The sequence below is a fragment of the Macrotis lagotis genome, chromosome X (assembly GCF_037893015.1).
Source record: "Macrotis lagotis isolate mMagLag1 chromosome X, bilby.v1.9.chrom.fasta, whole genome shotgun sequence".
In the NCBI taxonomy this organism is placed as follows: domain Eukaryota; kingdom Metazoa; phylum Chordata; class Mammalia; order Peramelemorphia; family Peramelidae; genus Macrotis; species Macrotis lagotis.
The window spans coordinates 199,761,796-199,781,935 of NC_133666.1; positions in this window are offsets into that span (position 1 = coordinate 199,761,796).

Below are 20,140 nucleotides of genomic sequence, written 5' to 3' on the forward strand. Positions count from 1 at the left end.
TATACATATGTTTTCATTCTGCATTTCATGTCAATCTCAAATTTAGGAGAAGATGAGTAGCATGAGTAGTCATTAGACCTTCCTTGAATTTTGATATTTATGATAGTGCTAATTCAAGGTTTAGAGTTTTTCAAAAAAAATTTTTTCTATAAATCTTTTAGCCCTGAAGTGTAAAAAATATGACCACTGGATTACATTTTCATTCATTATTTCCTAAGTGCACCTGAATGAGATGAAAAGTAATTAGAAAATATCTAACAAAGTATTCAAAAATAAAGTATAACATAACTCATTTAGCCTGTCCCTAAGTGATGGATATCTCAATTTTCAAATCTTTCTTGACACAAAAGAAGTATTTTTTATATATTTTTAAAATTATTACATTTTATAAAAAAGTTTTCAAACTTTTTCATTGATCTTTTTACAGTACACACTTGGAAGCAATATTGAAGGATCAACAATGTAAATTTTTTATATTGCTTTGGGGATCATTCCAAATGTTCTCCAAAGTGATTGGATAACTTCATTAACCCACCAAGAGTTCATAAATATACCTGTTTCTCCTGACATCCCCTTCAACATTTGTCATTTTCCTTTTCTAACATATTAAACAATCTGGTTGGTTTAAGAGAGTACCTCAGAGTTTATTTAATTTGTATTTCTCTAAACAATAGTTATTTAGGGGGTCGGCTAGGTGGCATAGTGTATAAAGCACCAGCCTTGGAGTCAGGAGTACCTGGGTTCAAATCTGGTCTCAGACACTTAAAAATTACCTAGCTGTGTGGCCTTGGGAAAGCCACTTAACCCTGTTAGCCTTGCAAAAACCTAAAAACAAAACAATAGTTATTTAGAACTTATTTTTCATTTGACTATAGATAGCCTAGATTCTTCTTCTGAAAGTTCCCTATTCATGTCCTTTGGCCATTATGAATTCCCTGTTTTGTTATCTTTTTTTAATTTATTTTTTATTCTCATTTTATACAAATGGTTTTTTTTTACATTAACAAAATATACTTGTTAACAAGTAAACAAAATACCCCTCCCCCCATGAATATAGATAGACTTGCTTGGGAGAAAAAGTAAAGGGGAGAGAAAAAAAATTAAAATTAAAAAAATATAATAGTAATAATTGTAGGTATGGCCAGGTGGCACAATGGATGAAGCACCAGCCCTGGAGCCATGAGCAGCCAAGTCCATATCCAGCCTCGTAAACCCAATAATCACCCAGCCATGTGACATGCAAGCCACCCGATCCCCACTGCCCTGCAAAAACCAAAAAGAAGAAAAAAAAAGACCCAAAATAAAATAAAATAGTAATAATAGTAGGGGTGGCTGGGTGGCAGACAGAGCATTGGCCCTTGAGCCAGGAGCACCTGGGTCTGAATCCAGCCCCAGACATCCAAAGATCACCCTGCTATGTTGCCCCAGGCAGGCCACCCAGCCCCACTTGCCCTGCACCCTCCCCCAAATGATAATAACAAAAAATGTGCTTCAGTCTTTGTTCCAACACCATCAAGTCTGTCGCCAGTGGATCACATTCTTATGATAAGTCCAGCACAAAAGTTACTTCCATATTTTTCCAACACTGAAATTGCTGATCGCAACTCCCTCCTTTCTTATTTCTCCACTACCATGTACTATATTTTCTCTCTCCTTTCACTCTGACTCTGTTGTAGGGTTGCTGAGTGGCACAGCAGAGAGATCCCTGGTCCTGGAGCCAAGAAGCCCTGAGCCCCCATACCACACCTTAGGCCCAGAGTCCACCTGGCCCTATGGTCCTGGGCAGGCCATCCAATCCCAGCCCCTTGCAAGAAGTAAAAAAGAAAATGTATTATATCTGACCACTGTCCCCCCATGTTCCATCCTCTCCTCTGTTATTCACATCCCCACCCCTTCCCCCTGCTACCCCCTCCTTCTTACTCCAGTTGTCTATACCCCATTGAGTATATTTGCTGTTTCCTCTCCTATCCATCTGGGATGAGAGCAAAGGTTCACTCATTCCCCCTTGCGTCCCCCTTCCATATCATTGCAATAGCTCATCGTAATAAAAAAAAAAAATCTTATTATGTGAAATATCTTGGACTATTTCCCCTCTCCTTTTTCTTTCTCCCATTCCATTTCCCTTTTTTTCTATTGACTCCATTTTTACACCATATTTTATCTTCGAATTCAGCTTTCTCCTGTGCTTCAAGTATAAAAGCTCCCTCTACCTGCACTATTAACTGAGATGGTTCATATGAATATTACCAGTATCATCCTCATTAAGTCCCCCATATTTCCCCCCTCTCCTCCAAGCTCCATGCTTCACCTGAGTCCTGTATCTGAAGATCAAACCTTCTGTTCAGCTCTGGACTTTCCAAAAGGAACCGTTGAAATTACCCTGGTTCATTGAAAGTCCATCTTTTTCCCTGGAAGAGGAAATTCAGCCTTGCTGGGTAGTTCATTCTTGGCTGCATTCTAAGCTCTTTTACCTTCCAGTATATTGTATTCCAAGCCCTACGAGCTTCTAATGTAGTTGCTAGTAAGTCCTGTGTGATCCTGACAGCGGTTCTACAAAATTTGAAATGTGTCCTTCTGGCTGCTTGTAATATTTTCTCTTTGACTTGGGAGTTCTGGAACTTGGCTACAATATTCCTGGGGGTTGGTTTTTTGAGATCTCTTTCTCGGGGTGGGGGGATCGGTGGATTCTCTCCATTTCTCTTTTGCCCTCTGTTTCTAGAATGTCAGGGCAATTTTCCTGTAGTAATTCTTTGAAAATGATGTCAAGGCTCTTTTCCTGATCATGACTTTCAGGTATTCCAATAATGTTCAAATTATCTTTCCTAAGTCTGTTTTCCATATCAGTTGTTTTTTCAATGAGATATTTCACATTTTCTTCTAATTTTTCATTTTTTTGGTTTTGAAGTATTGATTCCTGATTTCTGGTAAATTCATCAATCTCCCTGAATTCTATTCTTTCTCTGAAGGATTTGTTCTCCTCAGAGAGTTTTCTTATCTCTTTTTCCATCTGGTCAATTTTGCTTTTTAAAGCATTCCTCTCCTCAATAACTTTTTTTGAACCGTTTTATCCATTTGACCTAAACTGTTTTTTAGCATGCTATTTTCTTCAGCATTTTTTTGGATTTCCTTGACTAAGCTTCTGACTTCATTTTCATGTTTTTCCTGCATCTCTCTTCTTTCTTTTCCCAATTTTTCTTCCAACTCCCTCATTTGATTTCAAAGTCTTTTTTGAGCTCTATCATATCCTAAGCCCAATTTCTGTTTTTTCTTGGAGTCTTTAGATCCAGGAGCTTGTGCTTCCTTATCTTCAGACTGTGTATTTTGATCCTTCTTGGGCTCATTTGCAAAATATTTCTCAATGGTCTTCCTCTTGTTTCTTTGCTTGTTCATTTTCCCAGCTTAAGCCTGTTTTGGGGGGTGCTTCCTGAGATTTTGGGACACTCCCACAAGGGTCTCAGTGTGTGAGGCTCTGTCCTCCCTCCTGGTCTGTGAATGAACATAAGTGTCTCCCTCTGCCATGGGGCCGAGGTGGGGGGGCCCTGTTGTTCTATGGGGGGGGGCCTAGACTGGGATCAGGATCTGAATGTGGTCAGAGCCCCAGTGTCCTGTTCCAGGGGCAGAGGACAGAGCTCTGCAGTCTCTCTTCACTCCCCTCCCTCAGCTCAATGGGCTCATGTCCTGGGGGCTCCTGCTTACCTGCTCTGCCTGCTTCTGTTTCCTGGTCTGGGCTAAAGATCAAGCTGCTTGCTGTGTGCCTGGAGGGCTGCGCTCCACGTACTCACTCTGGCAGAGGTCCCCCCCTGTTCCCCCACTTTGTGCCCTGTGCTCCCCGGGGTGCAGCTCAGGAGACTCCCCCGCTGCTGTGAGCCGTGGCTCCCAGCTCCCTGGGGCTGCCTCCAGGAGGCTGAAGTTCTTTGGCTCTGGGGGACCACCCCACCATAGGGCCGCCCCTCCAACCCCCGGGGAGCAGATCCTTTCTGTTCTTTTCCAGGTTACCTTGAGTAGGAGAACTGCCTCACTGGGTCCCTTTGTGGGTTCTATTTCTCAAAAGTTTAGTTAGAGTCCTTAGCTTATGAGTTTTTATCAGAGAGCTCCTAAGAATTGATCCCTTCATGTGTCCATCTTGGCCCCACCCCCTCTTTTTTATTATCTTGAATTAGTTTTCTTGCTATTTGAGAACTGAGACATTTTACAGAGAAACATCCTGTAAAATCTTTTCCGGGTTCCTGATGTCCTATTAATTTATGGTTTTTTTTCTGATGTCCTATTAATTTGTGCTTTTTTTCTAAGTGATAACTACCTTGGATTTGTTACTGCTGTTGTTGATTATGAAAGTCTACTCATTCCATGAAATAGAAATTATCCATTTTGGTTTTTGTGATCTTCCCTTTTTGTTTTTTTTTATCATGAAGTTTTTCCTTATCCTTCTTATTTAAAGATGAATGTTTTCCATACTCCCAAATTCATTTAGGATAGCACTTTTTATATGTAAATCATATAATTATTAACAATTTCTCTTGATAAATGGTATGAGATTTGGGGTCTAAGCCTCATTTCTGCCACAGTTCTTACCAATTTTTCTAGTAACTTTTGTCAAATGATAAGTTCTTTTCACCAAAGGTGGATTGTTGGGTTTATCAAACATTAAATTTCTTTCTTCATTTGCTGCTGTTTCTAATTTGTTTCACAGATGCACCTCTATCTTTCGTTTCCTTCCTTCTTTATTTTTTCCTATCTCCTTCCTCCCTCCCTCTTTTCTTCCTTTCCTGCTTTCTTTCCTCCTTCCTTCCTTCTTTCCTTCCTTCCTTCTTTTCTTTCTTTCTTTCTTTCTTTCTTTCTTTCTTTCTTTCATTCTTTCTCTTTCTCCAATTATATGTAGAAATCATTTTCAGTATTAGTTTTTTTTAAAGCATTCTCCCTCACCATTCCTTTCCCATATCAGAAGTTAGTAAGTAACACTTTGAAAGAGGAATCAAAACAAAGGTGGAAAATTCACAGGAAAAGAAAAACAAAAAAAATTTTAAAAGGTGATATTAGTATGCTTTAATCTGAATTCAAATTCTATAGTTCTTCCCTGGATAAAGATAGCATTTTCCATTACAGATCTCTTAGAATTTTTTTTTTGATAGGGCTAGTCACTTTATGGAAAATGGCATACATATCCAGAGAAAGAATTATGGAATCTGAATTTATAACAAAGAAAATTATCTTCACTTTTTAATATTTCTTTTCTCTTACTTCTTTCTCTGTCATAATCATTTTCCCTTTAGTTTTAGTCCCTTTTCCAGAGCATGACTAATAATGGAAATATGTTAAACATGATTGTATATGTACAAACTATATCAGATGGTTAGCAACCTTGGGGAGAGAATGGGAAGGGAAGTTGGTAGAAAAATGTTGAACTGAAAAACTTAGAAATGAATAAATTTTGTAAACAATTATTTGAGAAAAATGATTTTAAAAACGAATTGCCTTTGATTGCTGTATGGCAGAACAGTTAGGTCCATCACATTCATTGAAAAATGTTGCGGTTGGAAGCAGAGTCAAGATGGGGGTGTGAAGGCAGCATTTCCTGGGAACTCCTTCCCCCCAAAACTCCAAAATCCAAAAAATTAAGACTCTAGCCAAAATTTAGAGAAGCAGAACCCAAAGCAAGAATGAGTAATGCATTTTCCAGTCCAAGATAACCTAGATGATCTGCAGGAAAAGTGTGTCTCACCAAGAACAGGAACTGAAAAAAGCACCAGCTGCAGCACAGCCCTGGAACAGCTTGAAGAGTCAGGGAGAGAATTCTGCTACACTAGAATGAGTGTGGAGTGAGGGAGCACTAGCTGCAGAACCTGCAGCAAGAATCTGAAGAAAGCAGGCTGCACCTCCAGAACACAGCCCACAGATGGTAAGGGGATCAGGGAAGACTGCAGAAATTTCACTGCTCTCCCTTGGGGTAAGATTCTGTTGTTTGCCTACACTCAGATCCAGCTTGCACTTTCAGCTTCCATACTAAGATAGCCAAGCGGGACTCCTCGTTTCAGCTCCAGGGCAGAGAAAAGTGAGGTAGTCATCTACATATCAAAGCACAGGCAAGAGAGCATAAGACCTTGGAGGAATAAAGGTTTCAGTGGGGTGACACAAACAAAAAAGAAACCCAAAGCCTTGCAAGTGCTCTAAATTAGTCTTGGGCTGAGCAAATGAGTAAACAACAGAAAAAGAAGAATTTTACCATACAGAATTACTTTAGTCCCATGGAAGATCAAAACACATACTCAAATGACAACAAAATTGAAGTTTCTGTATCCAAAACCTCAAAGAGAAATAGAAAATGGGCTAAGACTTTGGAGGAGTTCAAAAAAGACTTAGAAAAGCAATTAGGTGAGGTGGAAGATAAATTTGGAGAAAAAATGAGAGTGATTGCAGAAAAATCATGAAAACCGAATCAACAGCTTGATGAAAGAAATAAAAAAAAATTGGAGAAAATAACAAGTGAAAAACCAATTTAGTTCTAATGGAAAAAGCAAAACAAAAGGCAAGTGAGGTGAAGAATGCCTTTAAAAACAGAATTGGCCAGCTGGAACAGGAGGATAAAAAAAGGTCTCTGAAGAAAATACTCCTTCAAATTCAGAATGGAACTAAAGGAAGCTGATGACTTTGTAAGAAATCAGGAAGAAATAAAATTCTTCCAAAAACAGCCCAAAATTAGAAGAAAATGTGAAATATCTCATTAGAAAAACAACTGACCTTGAAAACAGATCCAGAAGAAATAATTTAAAAATTATTGGGCTACCTGAAATTCATGAACAAGAAAAAAGCCTAGACTTCATCTTTCAAGAAATAGTACAGTGATATTGCCCTGAGATCCTAGAAGCAGAGGGTAAAATAAAAATTGAGTGAATTCACCAGGCACCTCATGAAAGAGATCCCAAAAGAAAAACTTCCAGGAATATTATAGCCAATTCTCAAACTCCCAAATCAAAGAGAAAATTCTATAAGTTGACATAAACAAACAAACTGCTGAGGCTCCATAGTCAGGATTACACAGGATCTGGCAGCATCTACATTAAGGGCTCATAGGGATTGGAATGTGATAATCCATAATGAAATTATCTTGATTTGCCACTGAGAATCAACTACCCAGCAAAACTGAACATCCTCTTTCAGGGGAAAAGATGGACTTTCAGTGAAACAGGAGACTTTCAAACTTTCATATTGAAACAACCAGAGCTGAACAGAAAGTTTGATCTCCACGTACAAAACTCTGGTGTATCATACAGGGGGTGGAAGGGAAGGACTAACTATGAGGACATTAAAGGTAATGAACTGTTTGTATTCCTGCATCAGAAGAAGATATTGATAACTCATATCTACTTTCTCATTTATAAGAGTTGTTAGGAGTACATATAGACAGGACACAGGAAGGAGCAGAATATAATAGTAAAAAGTTGGAGTCAATGCGTGGTAAAGAAAACTACCTGGAGTAAGGGAAGGGAAATGAAGAAGAAGCTAAGAAATTTCTAATAAGAGTCCAGAAAAAGCCCTTTCAATGGGATGGAATGGGGAAGCAAGGGGGGGGGGATGAGTGAGGTCTCATTCTCATCAGAAATGGCTCAGAGAGGAAGTAACATACACACTGATAACTAATTGATGGACATTCCCTCATTTTCAGTTCTTTGCTAACATTAAAACAGTTGTCATGATTTCTTTTTAGGTTTTTATGAGGGAATGGGATTAAATGACTTGCCCAAGGTCACATAACTAGGTAATTGTTCCATGTCTGAGGTAGGATTTGAACTCAGTTTCTCCTGATTCCCAACCCAGTGTTCTATCCACTGCACCAGCTAGATAACTCCTCAATTCTAATTTTTAAATAAGTAATTTCTTCAGTGAATTTTTTGTAACTCCTTTTCCATATGATCAATTTTACTTTATAAGACATTCTTCTTCTCAATGACATCTTGTATGTCTTTGATCATTTGATCTAATATATTTTTATGGTGCTCTTTCCTTTATTGGGGTGTGTGTGTGTGTGTGTGTGTGTGTGTGTTTGCATGTGGGTATAGAAGTTGGTGTGAATTTGGGTATATGTCCTTTACCAAGATATTGATTCATTTTTTCTCTTCCCAATTTTTTTAACTAGATTTTCTAAATCCCTTTAGAGCTCTTCCATATCTTGGCACCAATTCACCTTTTTTTTTTCTTTCAGGCTTTGTATATAGGCTCTTTGATTTCTTTATTTTCTTCTCAGTGTGTATTGTGATGTTCCTTGTCACTATAATAACTTCTATGGTCAGAGTTTCTTTCCCTTCATTTTACCTATCACTTGACTTTTAACTCTGTTAAAGTAGGACTCTGCTTCAAGGGAAAAAAAAAACCCATTGTTCCAAGATTCAAGTGTTTTGTATTTAGCTGTTTGCAAAAATACTTCTAGGAACCAGTAAGTTTTCAGTTCTTCTAAGGAGAGACGGGTATTATTTTCCTGTCCTATTCTCTGCTCTATGATTGGCTTCAAGCACTCTTTTCTACCTGAGAACTGAGGATCCCAAGTTACCTGTAGCCATAAGCTCTGGTGTGGTAGTCTTTCTCCTGGCTCTGAGACTGACACTCAAGAATCTGAACCAGATCTGAGTATAGGAAAATCAACAGAGTCATGCCTCAGGGTGTTAGCAAAGAGACTCTTGCAATCTCCTGTCCTCTTGTTTGACAATCTTACCATCTGTGAGCTGAAAGCTCTGGAAATAACTGTTGCCTCTGCTGATTGAGTGACTCCTAAGGATAGCACCTGGTTTGCTACTATCATGTTATGCTGACATAACCTGAATTGGACTGAATTGATATCTTCTTTCACCAGGAGCAAAAGACTTTTCTTGCAAAACTTCTAAGTTGTCTCAAGTAGGACAATTGTTTCACTGCATCTTTTGGTGGTTTACTTTTTTAATTAGAGAGGGAGTTGAGGGAGAACTTAGATGAGTAACTATCTTTACTCTGCTATCCTGGCTCATTTTCTAGAAAAGTCACTTTTCTAGGGTCACAGTCTTGCCCTCGGGGTATTAAGTTAAGGATGAATTGAGATCAATTAGCTCTTTAAATTTAAGAAGTAAGTGTTTAGTGAGAAGCAGAGACTGGACTATGGACAATTTTACATTTCAAAAATTAAATAAGAGAACTAGGGTGATAATCAAGGAAGACAATAAAATGGGAAAGAGCAATGGTATTTTATTTTATTTTGTAATTTATTTTTTCCAATTACATATAGAGATAATTTTCAAAATTGATTTCACTTCTTTCAACTGTCTTTCCCTCCCTCCTCCCCATGATAGCGAAAAATCTGGTATAGAAAATATATGTACATTCATGATTAACATATTTCCATCTTTATCATATTGTGAAAGAAGAATCAGAAATAAAGGGGAAAATATTAATATGAGAAATAAAAAAAGCAAAATTAATTTTTAAAAGTGAAAATAGTATACTTTGGTCTGCATTCAGACTCCATAGTTCTTTTTCTCTGGATCTGGATAGTATTCTCCATCACAAGTCTTTTATAATTGTCTGTGATCACTGTATTTCTGAGAAGAGCCGTGTATCATATTTGAATATACAATGCTGTTGTTATATATACAATTTTGTCTTTCTGTTTACTTCATTCAACATTAGTTCATGTAAGTCTTAAATTTTTTTTGAAATTTACCCAGTCATGATATTTTTTTAGAGAAAAATTGAATTCCATCACATTTATATACTAGAATTTTTCAGCTATTCCCTTGATGGGCATCCCCTCAAGTTCTAAGTCTTTGTCACTACACAAAGAGCTGCTACAAATATTTTTGATATACAGTCCTAGTAGTGGTAGAAAATGGTATTTCCGAAAGCAGGCAGGAAATTTACTAAATTTATTTTTATTTGAAGAAGATTTTGAAATCAGATCCAACATTTTTCTCCTTTTATTCCACATAAAATGATGAAATTCTATTGTTTATCAGAAACTTGTGTCCCACCTGGTTAAAATGTTTATGATTATAATTCTATGAGTGTGAATATGTAAAATAATTTTACCATTCTCTCACAGAAATACTTAAAGTCTAAGAGATGCAAATATTATGCTCTAAAAGAAGTCTCATCTGTACTTGAGAAATCACCCAATTAATAAAATGATATATTCTAAATTAAGCATAACTTGATTCAATAAAATAAAGAGATGGATGTATGTCATTACTTAAACTTTGAGTCTTCTTCACTTGGAAAAATACATTTACTTCATGAGGGAATTGCAATTTTGAGTTTCTTTTTTTTGAATTTTGAGTTTTTGAATGATTTAATTTTTCTAACTACATGCAAAGGTAGTTTTCAATATTCATTTTTGTAAGATTTTGAGTTTCTCAAGTTTCTCCCTCCTTCCCTTCCCTTCCTCCTAACTTTGACAGCAAGTAATCTGGAAAAGTTTATACATGTAGAAATATGTTAAAGATATTTCTATATTTGTCATGCTGTAGAATGAGAATACAATCAAAAGGGAAGAAACCATGAGAGGGGGGGAAAATATAAAATGTAAAACAAAATTTTAAAACAGAAAATACTATGTTTTGTTCTACTTTCAGCTTTCGTAGTTTGTTATCTGGATGTGGATAGTATTTTCCATCACAAATGCTTTAGAATTTTCTTTGATCATTGTATTGCTGAGTAGAGCTAAATCTATTATAGTTGATTATCACACCATGCTCATGATTTTTTACAAAAATAATAGTAATACCGCATATTCATGTACCAAAATTTGTTTATTCTTTCCTCAATTTATGGGTATCCCATCAATTTCCATTTTCTTGCCACTACAGAAAAGAATGACAATGAATATTTTTGTAAACAGAGATCTATTTTCCTGTTTAATGATATCTTTGGGATACTAGTAATAGTATTGCTAGATCAAAGGGTATGCACAGTTCTGTTGTCTTTTGGGCAAAATAAAGGGTATTATTTAATTTTACAGCAATTATCATGAAGGCGTTATATATTTTAAAAGTCCTTTGACAATGTGTGAATAATAAGAACACAATTGTTTTAAGAATAAGTTTTCTTTTAAAAATTTACTTATAAGAAGTGAGTTAGGGACTACTAAAAATTTTTATTAGATAAGTCAAGGGCAACCTCACTAATCTATTATATTGAGTTAACTTTAGAAATGCTATTTTTATGAATGAGTAGAGAACAAATGATCAAGAGAACAAAATAATCATGAACAAAAAGGGCACAAAATTATCACTAATGACTAATAATATAATGATTTACTGAGAAAATTCTAGCAGATCAGAGGAGAAAATAAATTCTACCAACACATCCCATAAATCAGCAAAACTCTCTCTCTCTCTTCATAATTTTCAACCTCAGATTCTATTTCCACCATTCCAGAGCAACTTTTTTTAACCCTGGAAGTTCACACTGTCTCTAAGACCTCCTGTGCCTGAACATTCATTATGCTCTTGGCCTTTTCACTTGGAAATATAAATCCTTAGAGGAAAAACTTTTTACTTCGCAAGAATTTCTGAGAAAACTGGAAAATAGGCTAAAGAAAGCTAGTTTTAATTAAGAATATTATACTATATTTCTGGTACATTTCAAATGGACATGCAATCTAAAAGTTTAAGGGTACATTAGATTCAGGCTATTTTGAATATAAGTGATTTGGCATGAGCAGACATGAATTTATATCTTCCTAACTCTATGATTAGCCTTATTTCTATTACTTCAGTCTCTCTTTATTTTTTTCCTGATAGGGTACTTGTCTTGAAAAGACAAGCATTCATTACTGAACAAAGTTTGGAGTCTTTTTAAAACACTGCAATTTCTCAGGATCCACTCTCTTTTTCCTGTTCTCTTCTGGGCCCAGTTCATTGATCATCTCCATTATCTATTTAAGATATATGTAAGATAGGCTATCTCTAAGTATCTAGTTCTCAATCCCTGCAGAGTGAGAGAAAGACTCTCTGATTCTATCCTTATACTTCCACTTTTATTTCAATGTTGTCAATGTAGACAATATAAAAATGTGGAACAATCATCTAACTAGCCTAGGAAAATTGCACATTTCATTGATAAACACATACATTTCTTTAAAAACTAAACCAAAGGGATAAAAAGTAGAAAATCAATATCTGAAAATTTTCAAAAAGATATATTTCACAATCATTTCAATAACTTTTTATTCCTTTATGCCAGATGATTTTTTCCTGTTATGTTTTAAACCAATGAGGTTAAAAAATGAACAAGGTTTGTTTGCTGGTTGCTATACAGTATTCCTAAATTATGTATTTATTGTGTGTCAGCTTGAAACAAATTTTTTAGTAGGTGGAGTTTGTCTTTGATATCTTCTCCCCTCCCTTTTCAGGTATTTTGCTTTGTAATGAGTTGTAATGTTGATTTGCCAAATGATAGTGCAATTTTATAGAGGAATCTTTAAAACTATAAAGTTTATAAACCCCAAAGGACTGACTTTCTAATGAAATTTCAGGCATTTGGTCAGTGGGAAGAGGTTTTAAAGTAGAGAGAGCTTTAGTTTATGTCTTTCAAATTAAATCACCTTATTGCTAAGATCAATCTGTTCATTGAATGGAAAGGAATATAAGCCTTTTAATTGCACAAACTAATGGTTTAAGTTGCAGATTATTAAAGTGAAGATACCAAGATGAAAGCCTTGGTCATTTGATGATGATGTTTATCCTTCATTCTTGAAGAAGACCAGGGCATCCGGGTAGGTGATGCCATGACAAGCACATGAATTGCAGTTGAGTGAGGGGGGATATGCTATATCATCAGTCTCACTTTCTTTTACAAAACCATCTGGGTCCAGTGGACAGATAAGAACCAGAATAATTGGAGATGGCACTGGATGTGAAGTAATTAGGATTAAATTACTTTCTCAAGGTCACAAAGCCAGTAAGTGTTAAATCTAAGGCTGAATTTTAGCTCCAGTCCTCCTCATTCCAAGACTGGCTCTTATCCACCGTACAACCTGCCTTATTATTTAAAATGAAAGCGAATAAAATAAAGAAATATCCTAGCAAAAAGTGCGGTCTGTTCATTTTCACTTACTAACTTGATCCTAGGGATAATGTACAACTTCTTCATGGCTTGACTCCTTTTCTACAAAATGAGGATAACAACCCTTAATTACCTTACCTCATTTTGGGAAAAGTCTTTAGAAAATTTTTATGGTTGCAGGATTTATAAATGAAATGTTTTATTATCATTATTGTTAATGCTAAAATGCAAGGCCAAAATAGAGCAAGTCCATAATGAAAAGAGTCAATCCTAATAATCACAGAAATATTGATGAAGAACTTTATTTAATAAGAAAGAAAAAGTTTTTTCAATTAATGAATGACTAAACAATTTTGCAATTCATGGAAGCTGTGGTAAGATGTAAGAATAAAGAAATGAAAGAAGGACAGAAGAATGCAAAGTGAATTTGAATATTCAGATATGGAACAACCCTCTAACTAGCCTAACAAAGATAACAAGTGAAATAATCTTGTGAATTTCCAGGCCATATTGGAAACATATGGACCTTGAAAAAATAGTTATTTTCTATATTTTTCATGACCACTCAAACCTCTCCAACTTTAAGAATGATACAAAAGATATAAAGCAATATCAGAGAAACGTGTGTCAAAGTTTTTTTTTTTTTTTTTACCCTCATGGTAGTTTTCCCTCCATCCTATTTCCCACATTTTAAAAAAAATCCTCTCACAGTATTTCTTCTAAAAGAAATTTTGTTTCTGATGATTGCTGCCTTCAATCTGCCCTCCCTTCTATTTACTCCTCTCCTTTTTTACTTTCCTCTCCTCCTATTTTATTGTGTGGTAAGATAGATTTCTATGCCCAACTGAGCTTGTATGTTATTCTCTCTTTCAGCCAATTTTCATGAGAATAAAGTTCATTCATTTTCTGTCACCTTCCCACTCATCCTGTAAATCATAGAAGTTTTTACTTGCCTCTTTTATATGAGATAATTTTTCCCACATTCTACCAATCCTTTTTCTTTTCTCCCAGAACATTTTTCTCTCATCTCTCAATTTTAATTTTAGATACCATACTTTTATACTCAACTCACAGCTATGTGCTCTATAATGAGAAAGTTCTGGTGACTTACCCAGTTCTCAAACATTGAATCATACTTCAACACCAATATGTTTGACTTGTTAGTTCCATTGGAGTTAACACCCTAATATATTCTATAATAAGAAGAAAGTTCCTACAAATGGTAAATGCAAAACTATCATTTATCATTGCAGAGAATGGAAATATAGTCGATGACTATCAATTTAGTTTAAATAAATTGTGGTATGTGAATAAGTTAGCTGTGTATAAGAAATTATAATTGTGATAAAGAAACTAGGAAAGATATGCATGAATTTATATAGAACAAAGTTCGAAGAGAAAATAAAATATTATACACAATTACTATGATATAAATTTAAATAGCAAATACTCAAAGACCCAACAGGATTCCTAAGAAGAGATATGAAAAGATGCTATTACTCCTCCACTTTTGAAAGATGTAAAGTCCACAAATATTTTGCATTGCACATATATTCTGATTTTTTGATGTCTTGATCAGTTATGCTTATTTTTCCTCTTTTTTTCTACCTTTATTTCAAAGAATGCTATTTATTATATGGGAATATTATCAAGGAAGGGAGGGGGAAAGATCCTAAGGAAAAAAATATGGTGACATTAAAAAATAAAACAACTATAAAAAGGAATTTCTATGAAATTATAATGGGCAACCTTGGATAGTATCCAAAATTGCTTCAATGTAGTTGTTACTTTTACCAAATGTTTTCCCATCTTTTTATAATGTGACCTGTTATTTGCATTTATTTAATAAAACTGAATAACTGGCAATATGTATTAGAGCTCTTAAATTGTCAAAACTTTAAAAATGGTAAAGTTAAATCTTAGTATAGACAGAAAAAAGGAAAGCTATCATATTTGATAAAACTATGAATTAATACAAACTTTGGAGGAAATAATGCACAAAAATAAAAATAAATTATAAAACTCTTTATACCCATTGTCTTATTTGGCTTCATTTCAAATCCAAAACACCAGTGGGAAGTAAAAAATTGATACCAACAAAACATCTGGTAGCATTATATATAATGTCATCTGTATTGCCATTGGTATGGATAATTCCTGCCATAGATGTACATGGGTATCTTTTTTGCAAAGAAGATTCTTATGAAACTCAATGGGAAGATAGAAAGGTGTATCCTTCATTATAGTTAGTATTTGTCAAATGCAATAATTTAATCTGAGCCAAAGTCTTTGCAAATTCAGCCCCCTACATTTTCTATTGAATGACCTCTCATATACAGTACTACCTACCAAAATTATATCTAAGAGAAAGAAATAAGGTCTTACATGACCTTCTGATACTATAAAATAATCAAAGGTAGATTTGAAGCAAAAACCAGCAGATTTTTTTTCCACTTGTGATTCAGAATAACCAAAACACCATGAATTTCCTTAATTCTTAATGGAAACTCCAAATATTTCAATGACATATTTCAAGTCCAGTAGTTTTTCCAAACCTTTTTTCTATGTACCTAACAGGTTTATTTTCCCTTCACACTTTGTCTGTTATCCTATCTCCACCTACACAAGCAAAACACTTTTATTATGCAAATTACTCAAATCCCACTTCTTTCACCTAAGTATAACAGTTTACTGGGCAGTATAACACTTTACTGTTATCCTAAGTATAACAGTTTTAAGGTTGTTGTGGAAATGGGCTGGCAATAGAGAGCCAAGGATTACTAGAGGCAGAATACCTGTGAGTACAGTTTTTGTAAGTGTGTTTTAATTCCACTTGATTCTTCCTGTGATATGACTTTCCTGTGTCTGCAGTCTTTCAAATGTTTTCTGTTTCAGACTACCTAATTCACTGGGAATAATTCAGTAATACTACTTGCTTGGGTCCTCTATATTTAAGGTCTTTTAAAACGATAGGAACAATTGTCCTTAATACCTTTTTTCTCTTTTCTAGATTGTAATTTTGAAAGGTGTTATAACTTTAAGTCTAGATTAATTAGATTTCCTATACTAGTGGAATTTTTATATTTGTGTCAGTCAATGGCAGTTTCCCTTAGATAATATTTTGATTATAAAATTCTTAAAGATTTCCATGAATATTTGGAAATATATTCCACAGGCAAATATAGATAGAGCTTTCATGGGATTTGAAATTTGAGGAAAGGAGATAGGAAATCATTATTTATGGATTTTGAGGAATAAGGGGGAAAAGTAAACAAACAATTTGTTAATTTCTCATCATAATCTCATGTTCATTAAAATGCTTTCTGCCATGCCCAAGAAGAATTCTTTGAATGTTTAGACCTCAGCTGCTCTGTACACCCAACCAGCATTTCATTTTTTCCATACAATTCAGAACCTTCAAAGTTTAATGGAATTGAACCCTTGTTCCTGAGGAAGACTCAAACTGGGAACTAGTAAAGTGCTATAATGACTACCCCACAACACAGTCCTACTATATTTACTCTAAGAAAAAAAGCCAAACTAACCATGATTGTAAACGCTATTCAAAAATCAACTATATGGGTATAGATGACCTACATGCCAAAAATATCTGAAAATTCAAAGGTAGAGGAACTCCTGTTTTTATGACCTGGACAATTGATTTGATAAATAATAAAAACTAAATATCTATTTGGAATCAAACTAGAACAAAGTTTCAGAGTATATTAAATTACATGAGTAGATGACAAAAAAATGTCTTGCAGCCCAGTGTACAATGTTGTCATTCCTGTGCATGAAAATGCTCTGATAACCACACCCACACTCTTCAGGTTCTGTAAGATGTTGCCAACACTTCTTTGATACAACCCTTTAGGATTTTCCTCTAATTGTCTAAATTTACGCCTATAAATAGAAGACTAATGAATAACATTCTGATTAATAGATTACTTGGTATGAAAAATATCCATCAGCCAACACTCAAAAATTCATTACTACTTACACTGATACAAACTTACACATATCTGTAAAATGCTTTCTCCAAAGACATCAAGAAAGACATGAGGTGGGAATAAAAGCTTACTTCTGAGATCATTGTAGGAGCACTATATGTTTTGAACAAATAAGGGTATTCAAAAGAAATGTTCAAGCTAAATTTTAAAAAATTCTTCAAATGAGACCTTAATACTAAAAGCACAATAAACTTAGTATCTATAACTTTTCCCTTCCACCAAGTAACAATTGGTCCCTGGAAAAATGAATATCTAACTTGCCAACAATGAACCAATACATAGTAGGATCATCAGTAATCATTTAATTTTACTTGTATTTTGTTTCTTTCTTGACACCTTGCTTGAAACTTTCTATTATACCTGAAATATCAGAAAATTTCCTGATAGTTTAGAAATCTATTTTATTGTTTTATCTGATGGATACTCTAGCTTCTATCAAATGAAACAAAGTGCTGAATGTGGTCATTCATAAAAAATCCCTTGAGCTCTCCTTCTCTCTCTTACTTTCTCATCAAAGTAGGTGCCTTTACAACTAAATATATATTTTCTCCTCTCTAATAATCTTGGTTTGAACTTAATGAGAACAGATTCTCTATGTTAATTCAATGTTACAGCATTATATAATTATAAAAGCCCCTTTCTTGAAGTAACTAACTATAAACCTATTTTTATTACAGCTGTATTAACTAATGTAGCCAGTGTAACAGTGATGTCAGTAATCTTCATGTCATCTTGGCATTTTTTTCTGATTAAAAAGCATCCAATTTAGACTTTTAGAAATATGAAAATGTTATTTCTTTCAAGGTAAAGCATAGAGCATCCTCATCTATTGCATAGATATATTTTTCATTAAAAGCAATGAAATATATTAGACTATTGCCTTAAGTCAAAAGTTTCATTTGTACCATCTAAATCACTATGCATTGTTTTTATTTTGTCAAAAAAATGAAACTTTGAAACTTTAATCTGATGTGTTTTGCATTCTGATTTGTCCAGGATCTGTCATCCATCAGCAACACATTTTTTTTGTTGCTTTCTAGTAGCTCTTAATTCAGTCACTATACTCTCTAATATCATTACCATTGTAAAATAGCTAACATTTTAGATCCTCATATATAATATTCTCAGTTAATTTTTCTTTTTTTGTTTTTACTTTGTAGAATAAATCAAAGAATTTACAAAACAATAAAATAAAAAGATCACACATAAACTGAAATTCATGCACTATTCATGTTACATATATAATGAAATAATTATATAGTATGTTTTCTCTCTCCCAACCTACCCCAGCTATTGGAACCATTACATAATATGTATATAAAAATTAAATAATCCTATACATTCTTCAATTTATCAATTCTCTTCATACAGATAATATCTTCTTTCATAATAGTCAAAATTTCTTATTTCCCAGGTGCTCTTAAAAGAGTATCACTTAAAACAGTATCACACTTTCGGTTCTGTTTATTTTGTGCTTCATTATTTCACACAAGTAAAACTAACCAATTGGAAAAAATGAAACACAAAAAGTAATTGAAGAAAATAAAACTCTAAAAATTAGAATTGGACAAATAGAAATTGATGACTCCATGAGACAACACAAACTATCAAAAAGCTGAAAAAATCTGAGAAAATGTAAAGTACCTTTTAAGAAAAATAAGTGACCTGGGAAAAAGGGACAGGAAAGATCATTTATGAATTATTGGCCTACTTGAACATCTTTAGTTAAAGAAAACCTGGAAAATATCTCTCAGGAAATTATCATGGAAAACTGCCTTTACGTACTAAATTAAGAAGACAAAATAGTCCTTGAAAGAATACACAGACCACTTCCAGAAAGAGACCCCAGATTAAAAACACCACAGAATATTGTAGCCAAATTCCAAAATTCCCAACTAAGAGAGAAGATATACTGAAAGCAGTCAAAAAAAGAAGCAATTTTAATACAAAGGAAGCACAATGAGAATAGCACAAGACTTATCAACTTCAACATTAAAGGATCGGAGGGCATGGAATATGATATTCCAGTGGGCAAAGCACCTTGAATTATAACCAAGAATTAATTACCTTGCACAATGTAGCATATTCTGTTGGGGGAAAAGATAGACTTTCAATGAAATAGAGGACTTCTAAATTTTCTGACAAAAGTCCAGAACTGAACAAAAATTTGATCTTCAAATACAAGACTTAAGAGATGCATTAAACAGTAAAGATCAAGAGGAAAAATGCTAGTCAAGAACATTAAACTCTATACATATTTTCAAGGGAAGATAATGCTTGCAAATCTTGAGAAATGTATTTCTCTTAGGATAGTTAATGGGGTGAATATAGGTTTTTTACTTTTTGTTTTGGCAAATACATGTTATGAAAGTTTTTCACCATTCAACCATATGCAAATATATATACACACATATAAATATATATATATATACATACATCCATATATTATATATATATATATATTATATATATTTAATTATAAAATTTCCTTCCACTCTCCTTTCCCACTCCCCTCAGGTTAATATTGTACATACACATTTGTGTTAAACATATTTACAGATTAATCATTTTCAGTATAATGAATTAAGATTAAGGGAAAGAAAAACAGGAGATTTTTTTTAAAAACGTGAATGTAGTGTTCATCAGATTCTGAAAGTTTTGTTTTGTTTTATTTCCTCTGGATGGGGATAACATTGGCCATCGCTGGTCTAGTAGGGTTGTCCTAGCTCTATGAAATGGTGAGAACAGCTGCATCTATCAGGGTTTATCATCTCATAGTAGTATTGTTAATATGTGCATTATTATTTTGGTTATGTTCCCTTCACTTAGGATCAGATCCTGAGATTCATTCCATGCTTCTCTAGACTCTGTCCATTTATTGTTTCTTATGGAACAATAGTAATACATAATATTAATTCATCAAGAGGCTGAATATAGTTGAAGGAATTGTACTTTGACTGGATTAGTATAAAACAGAAAAAAGTAAAGTAGGATGGTAATATTTCTTAATGAGGAAGAGGGAGGGAAAGTTTTAGAGCATCTATACATAATTAAATCATGAAGGGGCTTTACTTTTCTAGATACTTTATTTCAAGAGGGTTGTAATA